The sequence below is a fragment of the Siniperca chuatsi genome, linkage group LG18 (genome assembly GCF_020085105.1).
Source record: "Siniperca chuatsi isolate FFG_IHB_CAS linkage group LG18, ASM2008510v1, whole genome shotgun sequence".
Lineage (NCBI taxonomy): Eukaryota > Metazoa > Chordata > Actinopteri > Centrarchiformes > Sinipercidae > Siniperca > Siniperca chuatsi.
In genome coordinates, this window is record NC_058059.1 from 5443146 (window position 1) to 5459485 (window position 16340).

The window sequence follows — 16340 nt, forward strand, 5'->3', positions numbered from 1 at the left end:
TTGGCAATGCAAAGAATGTGAAAGAAAAAGTATTGCCACTTCCATCCTAGAAATTACAATATTTTCAGCCGATGGTTTCTTGCAAATGTTTGTCCTATAGAGGTAGACTAGTGTCAGGAAATAAGAAAACCAAAGAGGAAATCAGCAGGTAATGGTCACAGTTCAAATACTTTGTGAGGAAAGTTGATTCCTGAGCCAAGAAACCAACTGAAAGTGTACAGTTTAGAGACATGTATGTTAGGCAAGGCATATTTAATATTTTACCTGCTTAGTATTCCATGTGAAACCAGAGAACACTTGTCAATAAACAAGGTTTTTCTGACAAGGGGTGGCAGATTTTAGACTTCTGTGCTTGAAAGAGTGCAGAACTGCCTTATCAAATGAACTAGCTGCTTTATTAACTGTGAGCTGGCTGTCTTCTGTAGACAATCACTCTGCTCATCATTTTGTCCTTTTCACTCTTCCTCACTCTACATGCATGCCTTTTTCTTCCTCCTTTCTCTTACTATTACTCTTTATCACTTGATGTTCTATTTCTACAATGGTTCACAATGCTTGAGAGGTCAAAGAGTGCTACGAACCCACAGCAAAGTCATCTATTTTGAAAACAAAATGTGATAAGTAAAAATCTGCAACAAGACGAACAGGTATACTGCTGACCTGCTAGAATGGTTTGCATAACTGTTTGCATAAATGTTGCATCACCTAAACTAGCCAACTTTCATTTTAAATAAACTGGCTGGTGACACCTGAACTTCCCCCTTTTCCCTTAAAAGCACAGAAAATGGATTTGTTAAAATAACTAGCTTCAAGCAAACCTGTTTAAAGCCTGAAAAAGCTTGGAGCATCAAGCATGGTGATTTAAATTATGATAATATATCATAAATATGTTTAAAAAAAAAAAAAAAAACAACAACTCACATTTTGTTAAAAAAACAAACAAATACAAAATCAATATTTTTAGATCTGACATCATTCTGAATACAAGTCTGGACTTTTGGACAACGGTTTCTACCTCATTAAGACCTAACCAGGGCAAGGAAGGAGAGAGCCCTGCTGGTTATAAATAGTTAGTCGTCTGCTCAAAAATCCCTTCTGCCGGTAAGTTCTTAATTAAAATGGAGATCCAGTTAAATATGAGCCCCTGAGATTCATTTCTGCAGAGATGAGACCCGAACAATGTCATTAGCTCTTATTATCAATGTCACAATAACTACAGGGGTTATGGAGTCTAGTTTATAGTTTTCAGGTTCTTTACAACAGTAGATTTGCACATTAGGTTTAAACATACACACTACTCTGGAAAGGCAGAGAGTCGGGGCACTCCAATAGCTCACCTGGTAACGCTCGTATCAAGGCTGAGTCCTTACTGCAGCGGCCCGGGTTCCAATCCAGCCTGGGCCCTTTGCTGCATGTCATCCCCTCTCTCCCCCTGCCTTTCCTGTCTCTCTCTACTGTCCTATCAAATAAAGTCGAAAAAATGGGAAAAAAAAAAAAATAGAAGACAGGCAGAGAGTTGCCCGCTTGATGTCACATGAACATGGCTGCCCAAGCTGTAAGCAAATATTTGGCTACTTAAAAAGGATATACACATTTTCAGTTGGTTTTCTATCGTAGCATATGTTCAGATTAATCATCATAACAGTACAGTAACACTGGTTAAACTGATCCAATTAAAAGTTTCTGGTGCTCTTATGAAGCCAAACAACCATCTTAATGCAGGCAATACCCAGCACTAACTAAAACCCACTGCATTAATGGTAAAGCAGCTGCCAATAACGCCTCCTTGCAACCTGCAAAAACAATGCAATGCCTTCCCGTCATAATGCATAGTATTATGACTGAGTAAACTATGACTGTAAACTGTACGGCACAAATAAAAGAACGGCCAGCTGTTAATATCCACAATGACAGCAAGAAAAAAAAAAAACCCAAAAAAAAACCACGGTCTCCATTTTTGTAACATTTTGCACGTTTGCATTTGGCTTTGAAGTGTTTCTGTAGAAACCTTTACCAGAACATTTACTGACTGACAGTCCTCTCTCTAGGATATTATACAAAAAATTATAGGGAGTTATTAATGCAAAGCTGTGAGTCAGGCTATATTTTCTTAATGTAATGTTATTCAGATTTCCAACATTTTTTAAATCTAAATTGGATTATTTCAAATACAATTTTCCTGTGGTGCAGCATGTGACAGCCACAAAAATAGCAGTATACAGTACATAAGGCATTAGGGTTCATTGTGCCTGGCATTCGACACTGAGTTTAGAACCTCATCCCTTATATACTACATGACACTTTGAATATACAAAGTTACCTTAAACAGTTTATTTTGAACCATGACATACGAAAGAAGCAGTCAATTTGTGTTTACAGTGAAATGAGTATGATGATATGAATTTATAGTGAGTTCAAGTGCTACAGACCAATGTTCCTTGTGTTGTTTCCAACTCTCAGAGCTCGAGAGGACCTGGAGGGCTATCTGCTCATGATCTAGGCTACTCCCACAGATGGCTAAGAATGGAAAAAGCAGAGGAATGGATAGGAAACTAGCAAGCCAAATATAAAAAGCAATAGCAATATAAAATTTTTTACAGCACACAGTGAAGGTAAATATCTTACTTACGAACAAGTCTTCTCAAATGCATTTTCTATAACTTTAATAATAAATGGACATCGTTTTAGACGCAAAGAAGTTCTTAAAAACCTTTCTCAGCGATATCCATGTTTGAAAGACGATGCTTCCCCAGTAAAGAGATACACAGGACTACGTATCAGATACAGTTACTTGTGTGTTTGTGTGTTTGTCCATGTGAGCGAGAAAGACAGAGGGAGCGAGACACAGTTTGCCAAGTCTCAATAACCAGGTCAGACACATTTAGGTCAGAGCCATGTATCCATGCAGACAACTGCCGCATTTTCCTTGTTTGCCTACTGGAAAATATGGAAATGGATAACATTCCCCTAATGCCTTGTTAAAGTCATAAAGTCTGCTCATTAAATGCTGTTTTAAAACAGTTAACAATGAACAATCACATGGTATACTTTTAAATAGCTGTGCTAAAAAGAACTAAGAGTCAATTTATCTGCAACATATATTTTCTATAATAATGAATGTTAATTTTCACTTAAAATGAATGAGAACATGCATAGATGGTTATAAAATACAGAATATTAATATATCCATTCAAAAATAGGCTTGAGAAGTCCATGTCCTTGATAATTCATGAAAAAATATTGTTGTATAAACAAACAAACAAGGACTTGGTGAGGAAAGCAACAAGCAAGCTTTGCTAATTTATGATTTGAAAACATACTGAATTGTGCCCGCTGCATCAAGGTAAAACACAGACCTGTGTGTGAACTAATGTAATTTACTCAGTTTTAATTTTCTTATACAGGAGTTACAGTTTCAGGAAAATTAATTATGATTACTGAGCCTCTCATCTTGCTTCATGTTGTCTTCACTATCAACAATCTCATCGGAATCTCACATTGGAAACATGTTGAAAGAAAGAAAACACAAGGAGCCCAATCTGACAAATCACAAACCTCTGGCACAAATATGGAGACTACACCTATGCCCCTGGAAGACCCTGAAGCAGAAGCTAAAAATTTATTATTTCTATAATCATATTTTTGTAATAACAATGAATCAGCAAGCAGGTCTTATCACTTAAAAAGCTCTAAAAACCCACTCTACACTACCTACTCAGCACCAAACAGCAGACAGACACAGACTAGCTGCTGAACATAACTGGAGGAATCTCAACGAAAATCAGCAGTGCTGTGGATATTCCAATCAATACCATAAACATTGGCCAATGCTAAAAAGGTCCTGCACACAGCTGTAGTTCCTTGAAAACAGTTAAACAGGAATATTATGGTTTGACAAATTCCAGATTGTCATCTTCTAAGAATAAAAAAAAATAATAATCTGTCCTTCATGATCATTTTCAATGATTATAGCCCAGTGTAGGTAAAAAGAGGACTTCCATTGAGACATGAGCTCCTACCCTCTGTAAACTGGTGCCACATACAATGAATGGAATTGGTAGATGTGCCCCTACTCACTAGTTAAATGCAGCAAATAGCCACTGCTAATGTGGTAATGAATGGTAGTCTATCAGTCCTTAAACTGACAGGTATGTATTGATCACAGTGCTGAAACTGTGCTTACATACTGTTGCCCTATAATCATCATTTAGCAGAGCATCAATGATTTTCTGCCCCATGTAATTTGATGTTAATTTATGAAAATGAAAAGAAATCCATATTACGGACAAAACAAGTGATTGTGGAAATTAGAGTCTAGTATGTTGACCTTTGTTTTAGATCCAGGTATCAAATGCAGATTGATGCAAAGCCTTCAGCAGTGTGAAAGTTATGCAAACAGAGTGGCTATGAGTTATGGGAAAAGCCAAGTAGTCAAACAAGTAAATGTGGAAATGTTGCACTAAAAAAAAAAAAAAAAATCCTTCGAAAGTCAAACCTGTTCCTGTCAGCAAAGCTAAAAACAAAGCTGTCTCAAGTAGGAGAGGCATGCCTCCTATCATCCAGTCTTGTTGTATTCACTATTCAGGTCACAGGACATGTGCATCCATAGTATCCTCGAGACAAACTTTTCAGGGACCGTCTAGACGCCTAGAAATGTGTTATCTGTAGTCAACGTTTTAAACACACGGGCCAAATTGGAAAAATTAAATAATCCAGTTATCCAAACACAATGACATATTGTGCTAACCCCGGCAGCATAGGTTTGACTAAATGTATGAATGTGAAAGTGACCACAAATGAGGATAATTCAGTAAAAACCAACACAGGTCTTCGCTTGGTTTCTGTATCATCTTAAAAAATATAATCATAATGATCATTTTCTGGAGGGGTCAGGAATGAAGCTTTGTTTTGGGTTTTTTTTTAGTTGGTGTAGACAATATGACAACAATCAGAACCCTGAAGGGACTTCTTGGCAAGTTTATCCTTTCCATCCAAAATGCAGGCCTTCAGGCAGCCTATACATGTTGATCTTCACTGCTACAAGTATTGAATTTGCCATGTTGGTTAAATGTCACAAATGTAAAGACAGCGTATCCTGCTGTGAATTGTGTATTGGTCATGCAATTTTCTGATGTATTCATATAGCCTTAGTCTTAAGGAATGTTAGTTTTTTTCTCCTTGATCAGAAAATGACAACTTTAATTTATTCAAGGTTCCTAAGGCTGAACTTGTTATTGAACTTGTGTAGCTTATTATTTGTCCCCTAATATCTGCCTTAAAGGACTCCAAACTGATGAATGGTGATGTTTGTGTAGTATTCAGTTGAAAATATGATTTTACATGTTCATCAATGCAAATGATTAATTGTGTGACTACATTGCATTCTATTGTCAATGAGGCATGGTCTGAAATAAATATGCCGTAGTAATAGCAATCTTTTGACCTTTGTACGGTGAAACAGGAAGCTGATTACACACAGAGCTAGTTTGGCAGGTGTATCATGTATCTTGGCTGCCAGGAAAATGAGGTGGGGCACTCCTGTTGTTTCTTGTTAGAGTTGGACTAATGTTTGACATCAATACATCACGTCCATCATAGCAAAACTGTAAATACAGACAGGTTTGCTTCAAGAGACAGAAAAAATACAAACCCCACAATAGATTCAGCATATTGCTAAAGTATTTGATGTGTCACCTAACAGCTGAAAACAAAAAAATGCTGTCTAATACCACCAAATAACATCACAAATCAACATCTGTGTAATATGCAGGGTAGAGTTACTGGGGTAATAAATAAAGGAATAAATTCTAGCAATGACATGAACGAGCTGCCTTACATACCTTGTCATTTAGGACTCAAGCGCCTGGATCCCAGTGGATGACAGATCCAACAGCAACAATTTGCTTATCTAAAGAGAAAGAAAACATAAGCACCCAAGCATAAAACAAACCGTACCAACACCAACAATTCGTCAACTGCTTCAGATAGATTTACCCTTACAATCCATTGCTGACAGTGTTTCATGGCAGTTGCCCAAGCCCCATTCCTTTCATCAGTGAGAAACTGAGCTGTGAATTACATGGAAGCCTACAACACTACCATAATACTTTACATTTTCCATGGAAGTGATAAAGAGATAGATAATCTCTTTAACATCACAATAACCACAAGTGAACAGGAAACATTTCCTCTTTTTTTACAAAACTTTTAATAAAATTAATTCAATGCAATATGAGATGCCTTCTGTTTCACATAATTTTTCAGATGACTGAATAAAAATACAAAACAAAATTACATTTCTGATACTACTCAAATGTAAAACAGCAGTAAAAGTGGCACAGTAACATGACCAGACAGAAATCTGAAGAATTCCCAAGAGAACTTGATATCGTTGCCAGTGTATTAATGACGACTACGTAGTCTTTTGCAATACATATTGTTGGATTGATCATTTGTCTAATCCCTTGTGAGGGGTGATGCAAACCTGACAAAATCCAAACCAGATAATGTGATTAGATGAAGATCCTGTAAAATCTTTTTTTTCCCGTCTCGTGGTGCATGCTAATTAGCAGCCACATTTAGGTCAAAAGAACCTCTTTCCCTCTCTCATGTTAAGTTCTGCTTGTTAGGGGTTGGCTTTGCAACTGTGGAAGCTTAGGTTCAGTATGTACAACAAAAAAAATAAAATAGATTTGTCAGCGAATACTTCAGTAACTACATAGAGCTGTTGAATGGGAGGTGGAATTTATTAAGTTTAGGATATACTGAAATAGCCAGGCTCTTCCTATGTGCCAAGTTAGTCCTGCCTGAGGCACAAGAATCATGGATAGAAACACAAGCGGTTTTCATTTTGTTACTAAGGACTGTATTGCTCAAGCATTAGTGGAGCATACAGTACATTGTAATGCAGAGAAAATGTTCTCATTTTACTGACATCTATGTTTTATGAAGGTAATCTGGCTTGTCTTAAAAAAAAGAAAAAAAAACACACACAAAAAAAACAAAAAAACACCCCCACAAGAACCTGAACAAGACTCAGCCTTGAAATGCGACATCATTTTGCTTCTCAGGTCAGAGTACAACACGAAGTATTGTCCATGCATGTCTGGAAAAGCATTAGGCTCGCCAGCTGATCTGAGACAAACTGAGCCAGCTAAAAGATAGGATCATCCCTCCACTATCCTCATCGTGCACAAAAGAGCTATACAGCCGGAAAGAGGGAGGGATAAAAAACAAAAAAAAGGCAAGAAAAGATGAGGAGAAAAAAAAAACAGAAAGAAAGACATTTTGACTTATTTATTAGGTTCTCTCAATCAGCTGCAAACATACTGGACTGTACTGACACTTTTCTGCTCCACTTCCTCTTGGGCGCCTTTATCCTCATCTCATATAGTTGGGAGACTGAATCTTGCCAAACAAAAGTTCCTTCCGTCACACACTGGAATAAAGCCATAGAAGCGTCATTTTCAAATTGGGGGTGTTGGCGGTGGGCAAGGGGGGCATAGCAGCTACACAAACAGCCTCTTCTACTTTGCAGCTACTTGACTTTCATGCAGACAGCGCAATCGCAGCCATACTGTGAAACCAAAAGTAGACGGTGAAGGAAGTCACCTGTGCCTTGTTTATATGAGCTCTATCAATGAGGAAGTACTTTGTGTGCACAATAAGATTTATGGTTTTCAGCATCAGGAATTGTTGTTGCTCATAATAAATATTTATATATTACTGCAATCTGACAGTGTGCATCCAGCATCACTCTGTAAACTTTAATTCACTGGGTTGACAATTTCAAGGGAGGATGAGAAAAAAAAACTGTTACTTTAAAGTTTTTAATTAAGTTTGAATTTATAAGCTACACAATAATAACCAACATGCTAGTAACTACATGTGTATGTAGTTTATGCAGTAAATCACAGAGATGGAGCCAAGTAATAGAGTTGCTTGTTTGTTTTGTTTGCTTGCTATGGTAATACTGTCATTATTTTTGATTACTGGGCTAATTGAGTAATACCAGTTTCTCTGTTCCTTGTCTTTGCCAGTCTGTTCCTTTGCTCTGCTAATAGACTCGGCAGAACACTGTAAACTAAAAATCAAATTTGGCTTGTTCTCAGACTGCTGTCAAATACAACACTGAGCAAACATGAAGACTAGTAAACTCACTGCAGTTAAAAAGGTGTGTTCGTTTTAATGACATCAACACTGAAAGGAGATACCCATGAATCAAGTTGAGAACAGACACGACTTGTAAGTTCTTTAGCACTGGTAAACAGATGTAAACATAGAGATATACTAAAACTGCTGTCACATCTGTCACATGACATCACAGGCAGGTGATGGTGTATTAGGGTCAGGGAACAAGGTGCTGACCAGCCTGTGCCTGTTCAGCCTGTTTAAATCGCAGCACACTGCAGCGATTGAAAGCCAAACATGGAGCTTCTTTATGGGTCCCAAACCCACCACTTTGCCTGTGCACACAAACCAGATTTTATATCGTATGAATTGTACCGCCAGCCTTACCTAAAAATGAGCTGTTCATATTTTGCACTAAAATGCAGCTTGGGTGATCCTTCACAAATTAGCAGCTCACCAGGTGTGATTCCAACCAAAACACATTGCGGATGCAATGACTCAGGCAACAATTGTAGGTAGTCAGAGCATGCGTCTCCCATTTATGTGGTCAAACACATCATAGACCGCACTGGAGGGCTATTAAGTTAATTTTGTAGTATGTGTAAGCAGGTGTAAATGTAATTTTTGTGCCAGTAGCAACAAAACAAACAAACAAACAAACAATCTCCTTGAGCAGCAACAACAACATTATGGACCCCTGTACATGGATCATAAACAAGACAAAGTGTATAATTTCAATTGGTGCATGTCGATCTGGGAGCCAACAATGGATGACACTATTGTTTTGTCTTTGAAGACGGGAGGCGGTCCATGGAAATGGAGGTGATGTATACGGTAATTTGCATATTGAGCAAAGAAAAATAGGGGGAAAAAAATCTCTGATCACAAGCAGCCACTTAAGATATGCATAAGGTACATGTAGCATTGAACCTGATTTGAACTGCAATCCACCTCAACTGGATGCAGACATGTTATCAGTTAAAAAAATAGACTAATATGAATAAAGGGTGGAAGGTCTGAACAGGGTCGAGTCTGAAAATCGATCCTGGGCAGCCTGTCATGGACAAACAGTCCATTACATGCTACATACATTTCCAGTTTAAATAAATTAGGATAAAATAGAGTACAGTACACAATATTTGTAAACTAACCGATGTTTTGGCTGCATGTTCTTCTGCAGTGAATATGGATGAACGTGAATATGTATTAAACAGGGTGCACTGAGCCCACTCATTGTCCCAAACCTTATTTAAAAATTCTCAGTGCATTTTATTTGCAACAGTACGTACGTATAATTCAGTGATATATAATAACGGAACTAGCCAACAGCAATTTATTATAAGCCTAATTTCATAGCCAGATTTTGAATAAAAATGCAGTTTATATATACACACACACACACAATAAAAACAAATTACGTTTGCTACAAATACTGCTTTTGTGACCATGTGTTTCTACCACTCTGTAAACATGCTTCTCTGCAATCAGCCCAGCTTTTGAAACTTTGCCTTATGGTGGGGACACCTTGCAAAGGATGACCGCACTGACCCAGGATTTTATACTTTTCTTCAGCATGAATTTTGCATGTCTTGTTTATAAGTTATATAAAATACATGTTGATGTATCTGCGTCGTGCTGAGGTACTGTTCTTTGCCCAACCCAGCGCAGAGTTGAGCTCAGACCACTTATCATGTGTGGATAGCCTGAAGCCAATGCATCACCCAGCCTACAGCACATAAAATTAGTTAGGCTATACAGTATGAAGGCAGCTTATAGCAGAGATACGACGCTTATCTGTAGCTGATATTACAGCAGACCATTTCTTGCACGGTTTACGTCTAAGAACTTTTCTTTCCTCTTAGGTAATGGAAGAATTTTGAAAGGGTTTTGATTACCACAGTTCTTCTACATAAATGTCTTATTTAAATTTTTTCCATGTGTTATGTAGGGGAGACTGCACGCTCCTATGTGGTGTCTTAATCAGCCAGCAGAGACAAAACTAAAGAAGGATTTGGCTTTATGAACATGTCTGCTGATAGACAGCAAGACTGAATGAGGCAGACATTTTTCTCCTAACTGGGTCACAGATGCAGGGAAACCATTAGGGAGAAACTGAATGCACAGATGTATGTTGAAACTGATAGAACAGCATGTCAAATATTATGCAAATTTACAATGTTCCACAAATACAGAGTCAAAATACAGACTCAAGACTTCTACTGTATGGAAGATCTTCATTACACTTAATAGGCTATTCATTCAAAATTGATATCTACGGTTATGAATGTACATTAATGCTATTTGTTAAGCCAGCTTTAATGGCCAGTGGGCATCAGACCAAGAAAATAATCCATAGACATGGGCTTTGTTTTTCATAATGATAAAATCAGTCAAAGTGGTAGTTAAATATTGCTGCTGACCTATAGACATTCCTCAGATTGTAAATCAAAAATCGCCTGCCACAAGTGTGTTGACATAATACATATAAAATCAAGTACACTTTAAGAGTAAATATTTTAGCCTTCATGAGTATCATTAGAACAAATGGTGAAATTAGGTATAGAGAGATGTGTCAGTGCTTTTTATACAGCCTGAATAAGGTCAGTGGGACTATAAATTATAAATATCAGCACGGGATATCCCTAGTCTGAATACAGCCTGCTCTAGATCAAGTTAGCTGTGCAGCGTAAGTTACCATGGTGATCTAACCTTATGAAGAATTTACCACTGTTGTGACACTGAAAACTCAAGTTTAGCATGTGCTGACTAACACCATGCAATCATCAAGAGGCACATGCACATCCATAAAATCTTTGTAGGTACTTGGTAACAATTATCTTCACAAAAGGACTAAAGAATATTACCTGCACACTGCTATCTTGTTCCAAGTTCTTCCTTTATTCTACATGGACACGATAATGGTTTGTCCACAAAAGGTCTTCCTCGAGTGGCTGACTAATCCCGTGACCTTGCTTTGTCACATGACCACCCTTGTAACGTCAAAACTGCAGTCACTGGCTACAATCAAATCGTCCATTGTTTTGTACTCTGCTGCATGCTTTCACCTGCTTTAAAGGAGCAGGACAAGCACTTCTTGGCAGCCAAACAGTTCTATCACCGGTCTCTGCATGGATTCAAAAGGATCATGGAAAAGGCATGGAAAGGCTCAAGGAAAACATTACACAGAAACTCCTACCCAAACCAGTCAGAGCACATGCATAAACACTGCATTTTACTAATAGCTTAAACAAAAGATGTCGCACCAGTTCAAACACTGAAACTGTGTGTAGAGTGGAGCGCTGTAACAGAAGTTGGCTGAAAATGTCAACATGTTTACACCCTCTCTGATGTAGCCAAACTGGAATAGATGTGACACACACCAGAAATGAAAGGGGTGGGCTCTGTCGTCCCCTCAGTAACGTCTAAAAGCAAAAATGTATGACACACATGGATGAGAAAAGAGCCAGTTACAATCACCACACTAAGCACAGGACACCCAGGCTTATCTTTAGCATCCACACTGAGGTGATAACATTTCTAAAGGACCATTACACTACAGATGTTTCTGGGGACTTTTAAACAAGCTGCTGAGACTAATATTACCATGGTCCAACTGGACTGGTTGGTAACACTGTTTCCAGTTGAGCACACATGTCCCCAATCTTTGCAATGACTCATTGCTTCCCACATGTTGAGAATTTATTTGTGGTGGTGTGGCGTTGTGTTAATATAAATAAATGAATATTAATACATGTCAGTAGGACACGAATAGATCCTTAAAGTTGACTGGCAATGGGGAAACTTACACTGACTGTTGGTGGCCTTTATTTAAAAAATAAAAATCAGTTCGAGGGCAGCAACTAACAACCATTTTCACTATCGATTTATCTGCATTATTATTATTTTAATCAATTAAACATGTGGTCTATAAAATGTCAAAATATTGAAAAATGCCCATCAAAATTTTCTAAAGCCCAAGGTCTTTAAATTACTTGTTTTGGCAGTCCAACAGTCCAAAAATCACAAGATATTCAATTGACACAGGACAAAAAAGCAGCAAATCCTCACAACTGAGAGGCAGGAATGAATGTCCAAAACGACTAGACCTGCGTTATATATTTTGTTGAATTGTGTACTTTAATTATCCTAAATGTTTCCAACAATGCTCAAACCCAGAACTTTATTCAAGGTAACGGTGCGTTTCACTTGGGTGCACGTCAATGGCGTCATATCCCCATTACCCCCACTAGTTGCTATAACTTCTGGGGAAACATGGGAAACACCAGATGATACGTCAGAAAGCAAGGAAGCTAAGTTGGCGAACTAGCTAGCTAGCTAGCCACTCTGTATTGCTCACTCGTGATGGAGCACGATTATTCATTGCTGTTTGCTGTGCGTTCTGTCGCCGAAGCTGTCCCCGTAATACATTACCTCATCATGAATATTTCATGGCTTTCTTGCTTTTCTGTTGATCACTTTATCAATTAATGGACTAAACAATTCAGCTCTATAAAATGATCATTAGCAGAAGCTAGCCCATTAATTGAAAGTAAAATAAACACATGCAACAGCTTGTGCTGCATGCATCTGCTGCAAGAGGGATGGGCTGCTTACACAACAAAAACGAAGTCTCACAACTTGCCATTGCCAAATGTCTTTAAAAAAAATAAAATAAAAAAAATGAGCAAGGAAAAAACCCCCACATGAAATCTTTAATAGGGCAAATCAACTAAATACATATATCTGCATGGAAAACAGTGATGGCAGTGCGAGGACAATCTTATGAATTTTGCTTTGGCTGAAACAAGGATATTTGGACTGGCAGTTTTTCAACACAGAAAACTGTGACAAAAAGACTAAATCACCTGCCAGCTGCAATATATTACAAACAAAATACAAATTGGCACATTCACACTGAAAAAATAAATAAATAAATAAATGTTACTGCCACAGTTTACACTGGCTCATTTCCTAACCTGACAACATTTTCTCACAGGTTTGTTCACTCTCGCAATACACCATGACATCATTGAACATGTGCTCTTTGGTCCACTTCAACAACTTCAATGTTGACACATTGCTATGGAATACTTATTTCCTCTTCACCACAATATAAAGTGCAATTAGACAAAACACACCTAGAGTCGCAGCCATACTTAATACATTTGCCATTGTGTTCAGCAATCATGCAACACCAACACTAGGTGTCAACAAAAAGTCCAACTAACTATTTCTTCAAGAGATCCCACTCTTATGACCCTCTTATGAAATCAAATAGCTGTTTCCACCTCAAATGATATCAAATTGGTTCACAGTTCAGGATGATCACTCACTGTGTCCCTTTCCAACAGAAATTACATCACCTTAAGGAAGTCAAGATAATACTTCATTAGGCTTTTAGAAAAAATGTATTGCCATCAAGGAAGCCCAGGCTGACTTCAAACCTGTTGAACAAAACAGTTTGGGGCTGTTTAAAAGCAAAATAAATAAATAAATAAATAAATAAATAAATAAATAATGTTTTAACCTGGGTGACCTAATCCTAAAAGAGTTTTATTTGTCGAACTATGATATAGAGAGATATGGGAAAAATTCACAATGGAAGCATCATGAACTTTGGATTAACCATTATGTAGCCAGAGTAACATTGTTTATGTATAACGATGATATGGAAACATGTCTTTGTTTTCTTTCCATCTCCAGGTGGCACAACAAACTGTTCTGCAAGTGTATCAGTGTAACAACAATAGTTTGGCACTAGTGTGAGAAAAGAACAGCGCAGTAGAGGGCCTTTGTTGGAATGAACCTTATCTTCCATTCTAGATAAGGTCTGTTGTAAATGAGCACACAAGGAAGTTGATAAATGAAATGTTCACCAACACAGGCTTTCAACACCTTAATGGAAACATACCACTGTAGTAAGACTCTGTGATTTATGCAGTGCATATATTGAAAATCAGTCTTGCATAACAATATTTGCTTTTAATTAGATGGATGATCAAACACTGCAATGTGGAAAGGAGGGCAGAAGTATAATATAACAGTGAATTATACAGTTTGAGGAAATTGCCCCAAACTCTGGAGAGATTGAAATGTTAGATTATGCATATCAGTCATTATAATAATGAATAACTGGATAATAATCTACAAACAGCTGTCCACCAGCTAATATATTATGGGTCTACAACAATGACAAGTGGCAGCTGATATGTCCTAGTCTTTGTTTACATTATATTACAGCAAGGATGGCCTTTGAAGGCCAAACAGATCTGTTTTACAACATGACAATGCCAATCATTTGAGTTTTAAATGCAGCAGAAGCCTTCTCTGTATTTCAACAAGCAGGCTGGAGGACATTTAACTACCCATGGATGCCTGTAGTATTTGTGGACAATCTTAACATAACCATGTCCCCTCTCTTTAGCAACATACAATCAGTCCATCCTGTCAGTTTCAAGGGTTAGTTCAGCTGGGTCAAGTTTGTATTTTCATGAGCTCCCTTTGCTAGTGTCAGAAAATCTACAGAGAGACGTAAATATGTCTAACTCAGTTTACAAATGCACTGCAGGCATGATATAATGCAGTCTCTGGTGTGTCAAAACCACAAAGCATTCACGGATGTAATTCAGACAGGCTTGCTGTTATTTTCCCCTGAACGTTATTTGCTTCATGGTTTCATGACATATCTCTGGGCTGCTTCTCTTCACAGCATTTCCCAGAGAAATTATTAACAAAACTGTAAAAAAAAAAAAAAAAAAAAAAAAAAACAAAAAAACAAACAAACAAAAAAACATGGCTGGACCTGCTAAAATTCCTGAAATCAAACCTAGAGAGAGAGATTAGCCCCGCCATCTATCTCAAATCTTAACAGGATTAAATTACATTGGAGTTAAATGGGGATAGTAATCTGATTAGTGAAGTGGTGAGAAAATGAAAACGCCGATATGTTCAGTGTACAGCAAACTAATCCCTCGTCCGTCGAAACGCTGAAGGTGCTCCGCAACAAAAGATGTGTCTGCTGCTGCTGTTGCACTGCAGCTGTTACGTTAATGACTGACTTATATGGGGGATGGCAGTAAAATATATCCTTGTTACTGACTGTTACTTATAAAAATGTACTAGACTGCGTTATATTTGACATTCTGGTGACTCCGAATAAACAAGAGGCAGTCAAGCAACATTGCAAGTCTGCAGCTATGTACAGCTGTTGATGGAAAACCTACCGAAAATACAGACAGCTGCTTGAATCTCTTGTTACCGTCCAAAACCCACCATTGTATAAGAACAGGAATCTGGTCACAGCCATTACTAAACCGGTAGCGGTCAGAGGAGGCTGTAACATTATAATTTAACTGTTAAAAATGGACTTAATTAATGCAAGAGTCAAGTCGGACAGCATCAGATTGGGACCCCGACGATAGTACGCTGCAGCTAGCCGTGATGTTAGCATGTTGTATGGGGCCCCACAGACAGAAGCAGTAACTTGCGCAAACAAAGAGACTTACCTAAATTACTGTGGAGTCAGCGTCTCATTTAATGATGTCCAGGTTAAGGGCAGGGTGCTACTATATCCAAAAAAATATGTCAAGAGGTGGGCATTAGCTAGTTTCACAGTTTTGCTTGAGGGTAGTTCAATAGGGTTGTGCTAGTGTTAGCAGCTAGCTAAATGTTGCCCACTTAAAGAGCAACTCGAAGCTGGCCCAGTACGCACAGCCTCCTCAGCAAGCCGTCCTCAAGTTGTTAAACGTTGTCGTCCCCCAGTTGTTTTCAGACTTTAAAGTATTTACCTTCCAGATGTTACTCAAACTAACTAACCGAAGAGAAGAGGGGAAAAAATGGTCCTTAATTGGTAAGACTTAATGTCACAAAAGCATTAAAAAAATCCAAAATGTCCACGACATTCAGCAAGGAAATACAAAAGGCAAAAATGCGTACGACCTCCGGCAGAGCGAAACCTTTTCCTCTAAAGTGTGCCGCACCCAGGTGTTTTCAGTCATAATCTCCTTTCGTTTAATCATGCAGCTTTGACAGAATCGAGTGAAGCTACATTGAGGCTGATTAAGAACATGAAGCGGTGGGTTTCTTCTCCTCCGCGACCTCTGTGCCTACATGTAGGAGTGGGCTGTCCACCAGAAGTCGCCTTTCCAGCTACACCGAGCCCCAGTGACGATGCTTTCACTATTATTATATATATCTATATATCACCCAGA

At 38.1% G+C, this 16340-nt stretch overlaps 1 protein-coding gene across 4 annotated transcripts in view; it reads right to left on the minus strand.

The window, feature by feature from the left end:
• Positions 1-16292, minus strand: part of erbin (erbb2 interacting protein) — a 53110-nt gene extending 36818 nt beyond the window's left edge. Inside the window, exons 1-2 of one of the 4 annotated variants that reach the window (XM_044174263.1) lie at positions 15636-16292; positions 5841-5908 (exon numbers count right to left, since the gene is read on the minus strand). The gene's annotated coding sequence lies outside the window, so the exon portion shown is untranslated. The remainder of the gene's footprint in view (positions 1-5840; positions 5909-15635) is intronic. The other 3 variants (XM_044174262.1, XM_044174260.1, XM_044174261.1) reach the window with 3 other exon arrangements.
• Positions 16293-16340: the final 48 nt, after the last annotated feature.